The sequence below is a fragment of the Schistocerca nitens genome, chromosome 4, assembly GCF_023898315.1.
Source record: "Schistocerca nitens isolate TAMUIC-IGC-003100 chromosome 4, iqSchNite1.1, whole genome shotgun sequence".
Lineage (NCBI taxonomy): Eukaryota > Metazoa > Arthropoda > Insecta > Orthoptera > Acrididae > Schistocerca > Schistocerca nitens.
Genome location: NC_064617.1, coordinates 738,964,976 through 738,978,694, shown reverse-complemented (window position 1 = coordinate 738,978,694; position 13,719 = coordinate 738,964,976).

Genomic DNA, 13,719 nt, shown 5'->3' with positions numbered 1-13,719 from the left:
GATAGGAGGGATAAATGGAGGGAGAGAGGGCATCATCCGGGAGGGGGAGTTGATGGAAGCCACTTTGGGAAAGGAGATGTAGGGTGTAGAGATGGAGGGTAGGGGGGACACAACGGTGAAGACGTGGCAGGGAGCGGGGATCGGAGAGGAGAGGAGCAACCAGGGGGTGAGGGGGTTCAAGACGGCGGGAGGTGTAGAGGATACGGATATGTTCGAGGAATAGGAGCAGATGGGGGAAAGGAATGAGATCATAGAGGATCCGCGTGGGGGACGGGAGGCGTATACGGAAGGTGAGGCCGAGTGCATGACGCTCAAGGATCTGGAGGGACTTATAGAATTTGGGGGGGGGGGGGGGGCAGATATCCAGGCAGGACTGGCATAACAGAGGATGGGACGGATTAAGGATTTGTAGTTGTGGAGGATGGTAGAGGGGTGCAACCCCCATGTCCGGCCAGAGAGGAGTTTGAGGAGTCGGAGGCGGTTGTGGGCTTTGGATTGGATGGAGCGGAGCTGAGGGATCCTGGTGAGGTGACGGTCAATGGTGAGGCCAAGGTAGGTGAGGGTGGGGGTGAGGCGGACAGGACGGGCGCAGACAGTAAGGGAGAAATCCAGGAGCCGGAAGGAGCGAGTGGTACGACCTACGATGATTGCCTGGGTCTTGGAAGGGTTGAGTTTCAGGAGCCACTGGTTACACCATGCAGCAAAAAGGTCAAGGTGATTCTGACGAAGACTTGCGCTGTTCCGCTCTTTATAGGGCTCTGCGAGTATTCCGCGCGTGCGTCAAAATTCGACAGACGAACCATACTTCACAGCGCCCTCGCTGGTGGAACCGCGGATACCAGCTCTCCTCTGTGTTACCGTTCGCCGCGGCCGTTGGCGCACTCTGTCCTCTTCGATTACAACAAATCGTCGAGATGATAGGGTTCCACGCACTGTCCAGGTGGTAGCCGCTGTCATGGTTCATCAGCATTCCTGCCAGGCGTATTTCTACGTATTCTTTAATGATGGACTCCAAAACAGATGTAGCTGTGGTTAGGATCACAGTTCTATCATACTCCATTGAATATCCAGTGGAAATACAGTGTCCGGCAATAGCGGAGTTGCAACCAAGCTTGCTGTCCACTGGCCTGGGAAAATTAATTTAAGTTTATGTATGTTGGCAGGTGAGGATATTAGCCGCCAAATAATGATTAAAAGTCATGGTGAAACCTTCATATGTCATTTATTTTGCACAATTCGCCACTAGTTTCTGTCAGTGACCATTATCATGCTTGGCTGACATAAACGGCAGAAATGTTGTTCAAATTATGGTTTAACTTTCCTGCCGTTTATGCCAGCTAAGCTTCATAATGGTCACTGATGCTAGAACTTGCCCACCGCTGTCCATGGACAGTGACACTGGCGCCAAATTGTTGTCGCATCACTCCTGTCTTCTGTAGCTTCCGCTCCTCAGTTTGATAGTGACCACCCTGTTCTCCAAAGCGCCGCTGGTAACTAGAAGACATCCTGAACCATCTACTCTGAGACGCAGACAGACCGGGGGCATGCACTGTATGTCCTGGCACTAAACTCAAGTGTCGCCCGACGCTGTTGTCCACAGCCTCCAGCGCTGGCTTCCACTTCCATATACCAGACCCCCTCCTCGCTGCGACCGCACGTTGCACCACAATCTCTGGGGCGCTGCGGACGGCAGTGTTGTAGCAGGCACGTTCTGCCACGGCAGAAGACATCACCAACACTGGCACCAACAGCCAAGCAAGGCAGAAATAAGACTGCGGCGTGTATTGCTAATACAAAGACAATATATTAGTAGTTTATACTGCTATTATATGAACAAAAGCAAAACGAGGATAATGGAATGTAGTCGAATTAAGTCGGGTGATGCTGAGGGAATTAGATTAGGAAATGACACACTTAAAGTAGTAAAGAAGTTTTGCTATTTGGGGAGCAAAATAACTAATGATGTTCGAAGTAGAGAGGATATAAAATGTAGACTGGCAATGGCAAGGAAAGCGTTTCTGAAGAAGAGAAATTTGTTAACATCGAGTATGGATTTAAGTGTCAGGGAGTTGTTTCTGAAAGTCTTTGTATGGAGTGTAGCCATGTATGGAAGTGAAACATGGACGATAACCAGTTTGGACAAGAAGAGAATAGAAGCTTTCGAAATGTGCTGCTACAGAAGAATGCTGAAGTTTAGATGGGTAGATCACGTAACTAATGAGGAGATATTGAATAGAATTGGGGAGAACAGGAGTTTGTGGCACAACTTGACTAGAAGAAGTGATCGGTTGGTAGGACATGTTCTGAGGCATCAAGGGATCACCAATTTAGTATTGGAGGGCAGCGTGGAGGGTAAAAATCGTAGAGGGAGACCAAGAGATGAATACACTAAGCAGATTCAGAAGGATGTAGGTTGCAGTAGGTACTGGGAGATGAAGAAGCTTGCACAGGATAGAGTAGCATGGAGAGCTGCATCAAACCAATCTCAGGACTGAAGACCACAACAACAACTGTTATTATACTCATACTTCCAAGAGTGTTTTGAATACTATTACACTGACGAGGAGAGCAACTGCAGAGCCCATTTCACTATTACTCCAATAATCGTGAAAGAATATATTCTAAACTAAAATTTCGTGCATTCAACAGAGTCTTTTTTGTGTTAATATCTGTTTGTGGCCAGTATTCTTCTTGTGTACTGATTCATTACTTCTTCGGAGCTACTTTATTACACACGATTGGAAACCGTCTCCTATGACACTGTCAGCAGATAACGATGTCCATTTTTGGGCTAAATTCAGAATTTTTCATAAGATTCGAGATGGGAAATTGTTGAAATAGCTAATGTGTTCTTGCAGTCAGTCTACTTGCCTTTATTGTACCTACATTCATTTAAATACATTTTTGCACTTAATAAATCCTGTGCTATGTTCTTTCTTTGACCTTCAATATTCCTTTTATAACAGGGCTGCTACAGACATTCCATTAGTATATTCATTTTATAACAGAGCTGTTACAGACATTTCATTGGTATAGTTGTGAGACTGACGGAGAGATGAACAACACACGTCATGCTCTTGCTGTTTAACACGTCACTATTGCTGCCACATCTGTATCAGGCCTGCATGCTTCGTTATATACCGTTCATTTCCACTTAGCACTTCTGAATACTAGAACAGCATCATAAGAATAGAAAGGCATAGTCCATACTCATCAACGTACAGTTCTTTTCTTTTGATAAGTAGTACAGCTTCCGTCTGATATTTAAAATGCACAAAAAGATAGAAATACGTGGTTTCCTTCCAGGTATCTTTGTTTCACCTAAAAGGAATCGTAGCGACGAGGCGGCGTTCCACATCGCTACGGAGTGAAATGTTTGCCAACTCCCATCGGTGAGGCTGACAGCCTGCTTGTGTTGACAATTCCAGAGGCATTACGCTTGTCAACATCGCGTACTTGTTTTTCATCTTTACGTCGCGAGTGTTTTCCGATACATTAGGTGAGGATGAGTGTCGAGTGAACCGCCAAACAGCCCTTACTGACAATGGTGAACTATTTTCCTTTAACATATCATTCCGTTTTCGAACACCGTAGTTAAAATGTATATCCATATTTTACTGCTGTCCACCGTGACCAAAGTATTTAAAATCTCAGTGGCACCCGTGATCTAGGGACAGAGTCTTTCATTAGAAATCAAAATGTCCTCGATCCTGGGTTCAAACCCCACCACCGCCTAAATCTTGAAAAAAAATCATCAGTAAAAACTTCCGGCATAAGAAGTCATTCTCGTTCAGCTAACGGCCTTGTCAAAGAGGGCAGAGAATCGAATAGTGGTTTAGGGCACTCCTTTGCCCTTGGGGTGGGAAACTGCCCCTACAGGCGGAAGAATCAACAATGAACGACTGCATCAGAATGCAGAAGGCAGTGGAAAACATTGAATTAAACAAACATAATGTGTATCCACTGAAAATGTGGTCTTTAATTGAAAAATTGTCATGATGGTGTCTCCATTTGCAAAAGATTCCGGAATATAATCCCCCTTGCGGATATCCAGGAGGGGACGTAACCATGAGAAAAAGATTGGGTAGCCAATGAAAGGATAACGTTCTACGTGTTGGGACGTGGAAGTGAGAAGTTTGAACGTGGTACGATAGCTGGAGAATCTGGAAGGGAAATGCTAAGGCTCGATCTAGATATAGTGGAGGTTAGCGAAATGAAATTAAAACAAGACAAGGATTTCTGGTCAGTCGAGTATAGGGTAACGTCAGCAGCAGCAGAATATCATAAAACAGGAGTAGTATTCTTTATGAATTGGGAGGTAGGGCAGAGACTGAGTAAATGTGAACAGTTCAGTGAAACGGTTGCTCTCATCAGAATCGACAGCAAACCAGCACTGACAACAATAGTTCAAATGTACATGCCGACGTCGCAAGAAGAATATGAACAGATAGAGGAAGTGTTTGAGGATCTTGAATGGGTAATTTAGCACGTGAAGGGAGGTGAAAATCTAACAGTCATCAGAGATTGGAATGCAGTTGTAGGGGCAGGAGTACAAGATAAACTTACGGGAGGATGTGGGCTTGGCACTAGGAATGACAGAGGAGAAAGACCAATTGAGTTCTGCAATAAATATCAGTTAGCAATAACGAATATTATTTTCAAGATGCACAAGGGGATGAGGTATATTTAGAAACGGCGGGTAGATACCGAAAAACTAGTTATGTTGTAAGTAGGCTGTTTAGGTTTTTATACTGGTAACGCCACGTAGCGCTCTGTATGAAAATCACTGGCTGTGTTGTGTGCAGTGTGTGGCTGGTTAGCATTGTTGTAATATTCGCTATTGTAGTGTTGGGCAGTTGGCTGTTAACAGCGCGTAGCGTTGCGCAGTTGGAGGTGAGCCGCCAGCAATGGTAGATGTGGGGAGAGAGATGGCGGAATTTTGAGAGCGGACGATCTGGACGTGTGTCCATCAGAAAGAATAAATTTGTAATATTGGATATCATGGACTGATATATATATATATATATTATGACTTTTGAACACTATTAAGGTAAATACATTGTTTGTTCTCTATCAAAATCTTTCATTTGCTAACTATGCCTATCAGTAGTTAGAATCTTTTATTTAGCTGGCAGTACTGGCGCTCGCTGCATTGCAGTAGTTCGAGTAACGAAGATTTCTGTGAGGTAAGTGATTTGTGAAACGTATAGGTTAATGTTAGTCAGGGCCATTCTCTTGTAGAGATTATTGAAAGTCAGATTGCGTTGCGCTAAAAAAATGTTGTGTGTCAGTTTAAGCACAGTCATGTATAATTTTTCTAAGAGGACGTTGCAATGTTACATCATGGTCAGGCACAGATTCTGACATCATATATTGAATTGAAAAGCGAACAAAGGAGCAAATATAGACTCAGATCAGAATTTAGTAATGATGGAGAACAGGTTGGTTGGTTGGTTAATTGGGGTGGGAGGAGAGTACCAAACAGCGAGGTTATCAGTCCCATCGCTTTAGGGAAGGATGGGGAAGGAAGTCGGCAGCGCTCTTTCAAAACCATCTCTGCATTTGCCTGAAGCGATTTAGTGAAGTTACGGAAAATTTAAATAAGGATAGTCAACCACGGGTTTGAACCGGCTGTGCTAACCACTGCGCCTCTTCGGTCAGTGGAAGAGTAGACTGAAGTTTAAGAGACTAGTGAGGAAGAATGAGTACGCAAAGAAGCGGGATACGGTAATCCTAAACAATGAAGAAATACACTTGAAGTTCTCTGAAACTGTGGACACTGCGATAATGAATACCTCAGTAGTAGTACAACTGAAGAGGAATGGGTATGTCTAAAGAAGACAGTCACTGAAATTGCAAAGAAAACCATGAGTACGAGGAACGCAACTGCCAAGAAACCGTGGGTAACAGATGAAATATTTCAGCTTATCGATGAAAGAGGCCGGCCTGTGTGGCCGAGCTGTTCTAGGCGCTTCAGTCTGGAACCGCGCGACCGCTACTGTCGCAGGTTCGAATCCTGCCTCGGGCATGGATGTGTGTGATGTCCTTAGGTTAGTTAGGTTTAAGCAGTTCTAAGTTCTAGGGGACTGATACCCTCAGATGTTAAGTCCCATATCGCTCAGAGCCATTTTTTTTTTTTTTTTTTTTTGATGAAAGACGGAAGTACAAAAATGAAATTAAAAGCAAAGGCGGTAACATTAAGGGTTCAATGGGATGGGAATCCCATTGTTAAATGCAGAGAAGAGAGCGGATGTTTGGAAAGAGTACACTGAAGGCCTCTACAAGAGGGAAGACACGTCTGATGATGACATGATACAAGAAGAAATAGGAGTCGAAAGGGAATGGTAGGATATCCAGTATTAAAATCAAGATTTAAAAGAGCTTTGGGAGGCTTGAGATCAAATAAGGAAGAGGAGATAGATCACATGCCATCTGAACTTCTAAAATCTAAGGGGGAAGTGGCAACAAAACGACTATTGACGTTGGTGGGTAGAAAGTGTGGGTCTAGCGATATATCATCAGACTTTCGGAAAAACGTCATCCACACAACTCCGAAGGTTGCGAGAGTCGATAAGTTCGAGAGTTATCCACAATCAGCTCAAAAGCTCATGCATCCAAATTGCTGACAAAAACAATAAACAGAAGAATGGAAAACCAAGTTGAGGATGTGTCAGATGGCGAACAGTTTGGCTTTAGGACAGGTAAAGGCACCAGAGAAACAGTTATGACATGTGGTTGATAATGGAAGCAAGACAAGAAAAATCGAGACACGTTCATAGGATTTGCCGATCTTTAAAAAGTGTTCGACAAAGTAAAATGGTGCCAAATGTTCGTAATTCTGAGAAAAATAAGGGTAAGCTCTAGAGAAAGGCGGGTAATGTACAAGAACCAAGAGGGAACAATAAGACTGGAAGACCAAGGTGCTAGAATTGAAATGGGTGTCTTTCGCCTTTACAGTTAAATCTGTACATCGAAGAAGCCATGAGGGAAACATAAGAAAGGTTCAAGAGTGGGGTTAAAATTCAGGATAAAAGAACGTTAGTGATAAAATTCGCTGATGACATTGCTATCCTCAGTGTAAGTGAAGAAGAATTGCTGGATGTGTTGAATGGAATGGACCATATAATGAGTACAGAACACGGATTGAGAGTAAATCGAAGAAAGACGAATGTAATGAGAAGCAGCAGAAATGATAACATTGAGAAACTTAATATTGCAGTTGGGGATCACGAACTAGACGGAGTCAAGGAATTCAGCTTCCTAGGCAACAAAATAACCTATGAGGGACAGAGCAAGGAGGACATAAAAAGCAGACTAGCACTGGCGAAAAGGGCATTCCTAGCGAAGATATGTTTAGAGCACAGCATTGTGAGGTAGTGAGACATGGATTGTGGGAAAACCTGAGCAGATGAGAATCGAAGGTTTTGAGACGTGGTGGTACAGAAGAATGCTGAAAATTAGGTGCCCTGATAACTGATGGGTAAGGAGTCAGGAGGTTCTTCGCAAAATCTGCGAGAAAAGGAACATTTGGTAAACACCAACGAGAAGAAGGGACAGATCCAGCAAATAATTGAGCACGTAGGGTGCAATAGCTACTCTGAGATGAAATGCTTGGCACAGAAGAGGAATTCGTGGTGGCCCACATTACACCAGTAAGAAGACTGATGACTTTTTTTTTTTTTTAAAAAAAGGGTTCGACGTCTTTTCTAGAACGAGGCACCTGTACAGTGTGTAGAAGAAATCTAGCTCAAGCCCTCTATTAGTCGGCCACAACATTGTTGCAATTGTGAGTGAGGGCGGTTCGGTCGACTCATCATAGTTTCTTATCGTGACGTATCACAAGGACACGCCGAAACACTTGATAGTATATGCACAACTGTCTTGAAATCATTCACAATGCGATGTCTTTTTCTTGCTTACTGTCACGTCGCCACATGTTTCCGATAACGGCCACGAGAGGCCAAACGCAACACTATCGTAATCATGTAATAATTATGAGTGTACACTATAGGGAAATTCCGTCTAGAGTTGTCGAGTGGCGACCCTTCTGAGAGAGGCCAGTGACACCAGCGTAGGTTGAAGTAGAACTTACTCTCTGTAAAGTCACCACGTCGCACCAATTAAAACGGGATGATGTTGCTACTGGGCTTGTGTTAAATTTGATTAAAACTGGAGGTAGATACAACTAAAAAAGTTGAAAAATGAAGAAGAGGTAGAACATGATAAACTAAATAAAAAAAGAAGACGTGGACTCTTACCTGTACATGAATTTTGTGAGAATGCTTCACCAGAATTTGCAATGTTTGTCGGAATTAATGGACCCAAAAATATCAGGGAACTCACCAAAGAATATCGGTGCCATTAACACATTATGGAAACCTCGACACAAATTTCCGAGCATCAAAAAACTCCGATATTGTCGTTTCAGCTTCTTCATACTTATCGTTGTTGGTCTTCTGCTCCGATTATCTGACCTTCTAGTTAATTTTGCAATGCAGATTGTGCAAATTTCTATTTACTTCTCCACTACTTGTCTCCAAAAATTTTGCAGTTGCTTGGAACACTGTAGTTTTTCTTTCACTGTCGCTTTATTTTTCAGGGGCCTATTCCACAGCTCGGAAAGCGTTTCAACAAGATCAATCAAACGATATGTGTTTTCCTTATCTCAAACAAAACTCACCGTAACGCGACTCAACAAGTTCAGTCAAACGATATCTTTCTTCCTTGTAACAAACAAAACGCATCGTTTCGTGCTCATATCTGCCAAACACATCTTCGAACCGTCCATGGAGTGCGAGGTCTGTTTTTCATGACAAACCGACTGACACTGCTCTCGCTGTTTTAATTAAATCCCATAGCACGAGCTCTGCCTCATGAGTAACCTTCTGCAGTGAAGACGACTTTCTGTGTCTGGTGCAGACAGTCTCCAGACTACAAGGCCTTATTGTTTAGACACGGTGTTGAGACAGATTAACTGAGTGCTACAGGCGCCAGAAAGCCAGTAAGATTGCTGGTTAGCGGGAGGAACAGTTGGTCTTGCTGCTCAGTAGTTGCGACTGTCAGATTATCCAGAATTACGATAGCAAGGTGTAATTACAAACGCTTCCAGACCGCCGATGCCTCCATGCAGAAGCTAAAGCGCTTTGCCAAGTGCCATCATTAAACAGTATCTCTCTCACTCGTCCTGAATTACATATTCTGTTCTTCCATGTTTTATGTATCTTTTGATTACTTCTGCGTCGGTTTCCCTTAATTGAGCGAGTGTTGTCTCTCGGTTCACGTATCCAAGCACTTTTTCCACCTGTCTCACTGCTTCTCTACCTTTCCCACTCACGTAAGTTTCATTATTGATGTATTTGTGGGTATTTTATCGAAATATACATATGTAATTGAGTCTGAGGTCGATTCTTGTGCTACCCGCTGCCGTTTTTAATCTCTCATCACGCCTGATCAACTTCCTGTGATTGTGAAGACAGGGTCAGATCACAACCTCCAGCAGGAGATGAATTTGATACCGTAGACACAGTCAGAGCAGTGGTTTCCAAGCCACTCATCTGGGAATGCGGTTTCAACTTTTCATAACTTAGTACTCGTTCTTGGAAGTTTATAATTTATGAAGTTGGCTCTAAGCACTATGCGACTTAACTTCTTAGGTCATCAGTCGCTCAGAACTTAGAACTAATTAAACCTAACTAACCTAAGGACATCACACACATCAATGCCCGAGGCAGGATTCGAACCTGCGACCGTAACGGTCGCTCGGTTCCAGACTGTAGCGCCTAGAACCGCACGGCCACTCCGGCCGGCATTTATGAAGTGACAGTGACACATCGCTCAGTGATATTTGACAATTTTTGCGTTCATTTCTTGGCTACTCCTGAGGAGAGTACACGGCTCGCTAATTCATGAATAAGACTTCAGATTATCTTGTTAAGAGACAATTGAGACAGGTTCTGGGTCCTGTTGTCTGGTCTGACCACAGGATGTCAGTCAGAGAGACTCTAGAGAAGAGAAGTGGGTCCCCAGGACTCTGCAGTTTGTGGAAATGGCTGCCCCTGCCCCACAGTTTGGCGGCAAATGCAGTTTTCTGTTTGGCGGGCAGTTTGCGACTGAAGTTACGCATTCACAGGCCGACTAGTCGGTCAATACCTACTGAGCAGGTCGCCGATTCGTCTGAGTGTGAATGGGCATACTGTTAACTGCGAGGTGGACCCTACCTGCGCCCCAGTCGCAGGGCAGTTTTCACCATGTCATAACAGAAGGACAAAGGCCAGAGTGTTGGGTGACAGGTAGAGATGAGGGCTAGCAGGTAGCGGCGCGCTGGGCGAGCCGACGCACCCGGGACCTGGACCCCAGCGCTATAAAATCGTACACCTCAAAGGCGAACGTGTCGGGGCAGACCAGCTCGCCAGGGGCGTTTGGGCGGGTGGCCGATTTGTAAATGGCCGCCTTTAGCCACTGCAAGCCTCTATAAATGCGCATGACGAATTCATCTCCCTGTATGTAGATCTAAGAATGGGACGCCTCTGCACTGCTCGGCCACTAGGAGATATTTAGTTACCTTTCCCTCGAGATCTTGTTATCAAATCAGATAATCTTGCCCACAACCGTGCTCATGTGCCAAGGGCTCGACCAATGAGTGGAACATGTCTAGCATAGATACCAACCATCTGCATGTTAAGATGTGTTTCGTAAGCCAAGACCGAGATATTTCTGCAAGGTTTCCCTATTCACGTACATAATGCGAAATTCTCCATCGTCACTGTGGCTACTGGTTGGTGCCGCCCCCCCCCCCCCGCCCCCTCCCCTCTTCCTCACCACTCTGAGTTTCTCAAAAGATGGGGAATTAGGCTCAGACGAGGACGTTTAGTGGGAGTGGCGGGCCTACTGTGGAGGAAGAGAAACCTGTGTTGCTGGTCCTGGCGCTGATAAGGGCACACGTTTGTCGACTTTTGAGTAAGTGTAACACGTGGTATTAGCGCTATCCACTTTATGAGCAACTCACAATTATTGGGAATTGCTAAGCAACTCGTGTTGCATGATTAATAGTATTGTTTTGTGTGGTCTGGACTCGTTTACTTTGCATTTGTAAGCTGCGCAGATTAAGAAAGCTTATAGCTTTTCTCAAGCAGTCATCCATATAGACGTGGCACCTTCCCAGAATATTAGTGTGGCATTCAGGATTAAACGAGCTTCTAGGGAGTTTTGTGTTTCAGTGACTTTGTGCTCGTGATTTCAGTCAACATTACGAGACTTCATGCTCCTTTCGTTTGAAACTTACTCTCTGTCATTTTAGTGCGGAATGTGTCGAGATCTTAGAGTAAATAAGTGTCTTACTAAACTCAGGCTTGATCTGAGTCTCAGAACTAAACCACAGTCCTACAACTGCAACTTGCTATGCGACCCTCTACGAACAACTATAGCCCCTACGTTCTTCAGTTAGTAATCATACTTGTCTCTCGCAAGACAGTTGGCGCTATTCTACAAGCATCTGCCAGTTTTAAGTTTTTTCGACTTTAAGTGATACAACCCTGTGAGCATTCGTGGTACCCTTCTTTGTATATATTCAATATTCCCTGTTAGTTATATCTGGCATGAGACCCACACATTTGGACAATATTCTACAATGGTCGCACGACTGTTTGGTAAGCAGTCTCCTTTGGAGATTGGACTTTTCCAGTGTCCTACCACGATCTGAAGTCTGCCTCCTGCTTTACCAGTTACTGAACCTGTGCTACCACTCCATTTCAAATCCTCACAAGTTTTACACTCAGGTATTTTTATGAGTTGACTGAATCCAGTTGCGACTCATTGATATTCTAGTCGTAGAACACTGCACTAATTTTTTTCATTTTGAGAAATGCGTGAATTTAGGCATCTGAAAACTTAAAACAAAGTGCCTGTCCTTGCACCACTTTGAAATTTTATCAAGATCGGGCAATATTACTGCACCTTTCTCCATCTAGTACTTTAAAAGACAATCATTTGTAGACTGCCAGCCAGCATCTCGTGGTCGTGCGGTAGCGTTCTCGCTTCCCACGCCCGGGTTCCCGGGTTCGATTCCCGGCGGGGTCAGAGATTTTCTCTGCCTCGTGATGGCTGGGTGTTGTGTGATGTCCTTAGGTTAGTTAGGTTTAAGTAGTTCTAAGTTCTAGGGGACTGATGACCATAGATGTTAAGTCCCATAGTCCTCAGAGCCATTTGAACCATTTTGTAGACTGCCTGGAGTTAGTTTTGATGTTCTCTTCCAACTAAATAATACAGTGTACAACAACGACAGCTGGATTGCCAACAGACTTCCCTGAAGGGAACACCTGAAGCTACTTCAGCAACTGTTGATGACTTACCAAGGCAATGTTTTGCATTCTCCTTACCAAGATGTAGACAACAGTACACTTCACAAGCGTTATCCGCTCTACATTGTACATATCCCTTCCAATATTCACATACCGGTGGTGCACACTAATGTAATTTAACCTTTGTGGACAGAGGTAAAAATATTTCAGAATACAAAAACACTGGAAAACTCAGCAAAGTATCTTTTCACATTTCACAGGAATTTGAAATTAATAAATGATGCATAAGTAACAGAGACCTGATGATTCCAGGATGCTGCCGAAATGAGGGACGCTAATAAGTAATAGAAAATAATTATAACTGAAGTTGAAAAAGAGCTATTTCATAATATTCATAATACAGTCGCAGACACAACAGGGAAAAACACAATAAGCCAACATGTTTTGAACGTACAATTATTAATAAACATATTTTGGTGACTGTTTTGATATGAATGAAAAGTTCACGTTGTTTATAAAACATTATTTTTGAGTAACACATTATGTGCCTGAAATTTCGATTAATGCGACATTTTCTTGAACTTTTCTGTCATTAAAAAACAGCACTAAACTCCGCCCAAACACGGCATGAATGCTCAACGGTACCGACAGGCCGCCTTATTATCCTCCGCCTACAGGCGTCACTGGATGCGGATATGGAGAGGCATGTGATCAGCACACTGCTCTCCCACCCTTATGTCAACTTACGATAACAGAGCCGCTGCTTCCCAGTCAAGTAGATCCTCAATTTTCCTCACAAGGGTTGAGTGCACCACGCTTGCCAACAGGGGTCAGCAGATCGGATGGTCGCCCATCCATGTGCTAGCCCAGCCCGAGAGCACTTAACTTTGGTGATCTGATGGGAACTGGCGTTACCACTGTGGCAAGGCCGTTGGTTTTTGTGTCATTGATAATGTAAAAAGTATTGTCTGATATGTTCTTTACAAATTTGCTGAGTGATTAGTAAATCAGTATTTTTGTCATTGTATTCCATGCTTCTTCAAGTGTTAGTAATGTAGTAATTATGTTTTTTCTTATGAAGCACGTCTAAAATTTTGCAGATGGAACACCATTGTCAAGATGAAACAATATAGTAGAAATAGTGCCAGTGACACTGAACTAATTTTAATTCTTGTAATTGGGTATACAAATATTTTGTGTAAATTATTATTCTTTTTGCTGTTAAGAATGTAATTGTATCCACACCAATGATAATAATTATTTTTGTGTTATGTGGTATCTGCTCTGGAAAAAACTTGCCTCTGCTGATAGGGAGATGTACTGTAGACATACTGAAGTGTTAAGCCAGTTCTCAATCCTAATAAAAGTGTGAAATTTTTCAGAGGAAGTGAGTTGAAATGGATGAGTCAAGCATGATATACAC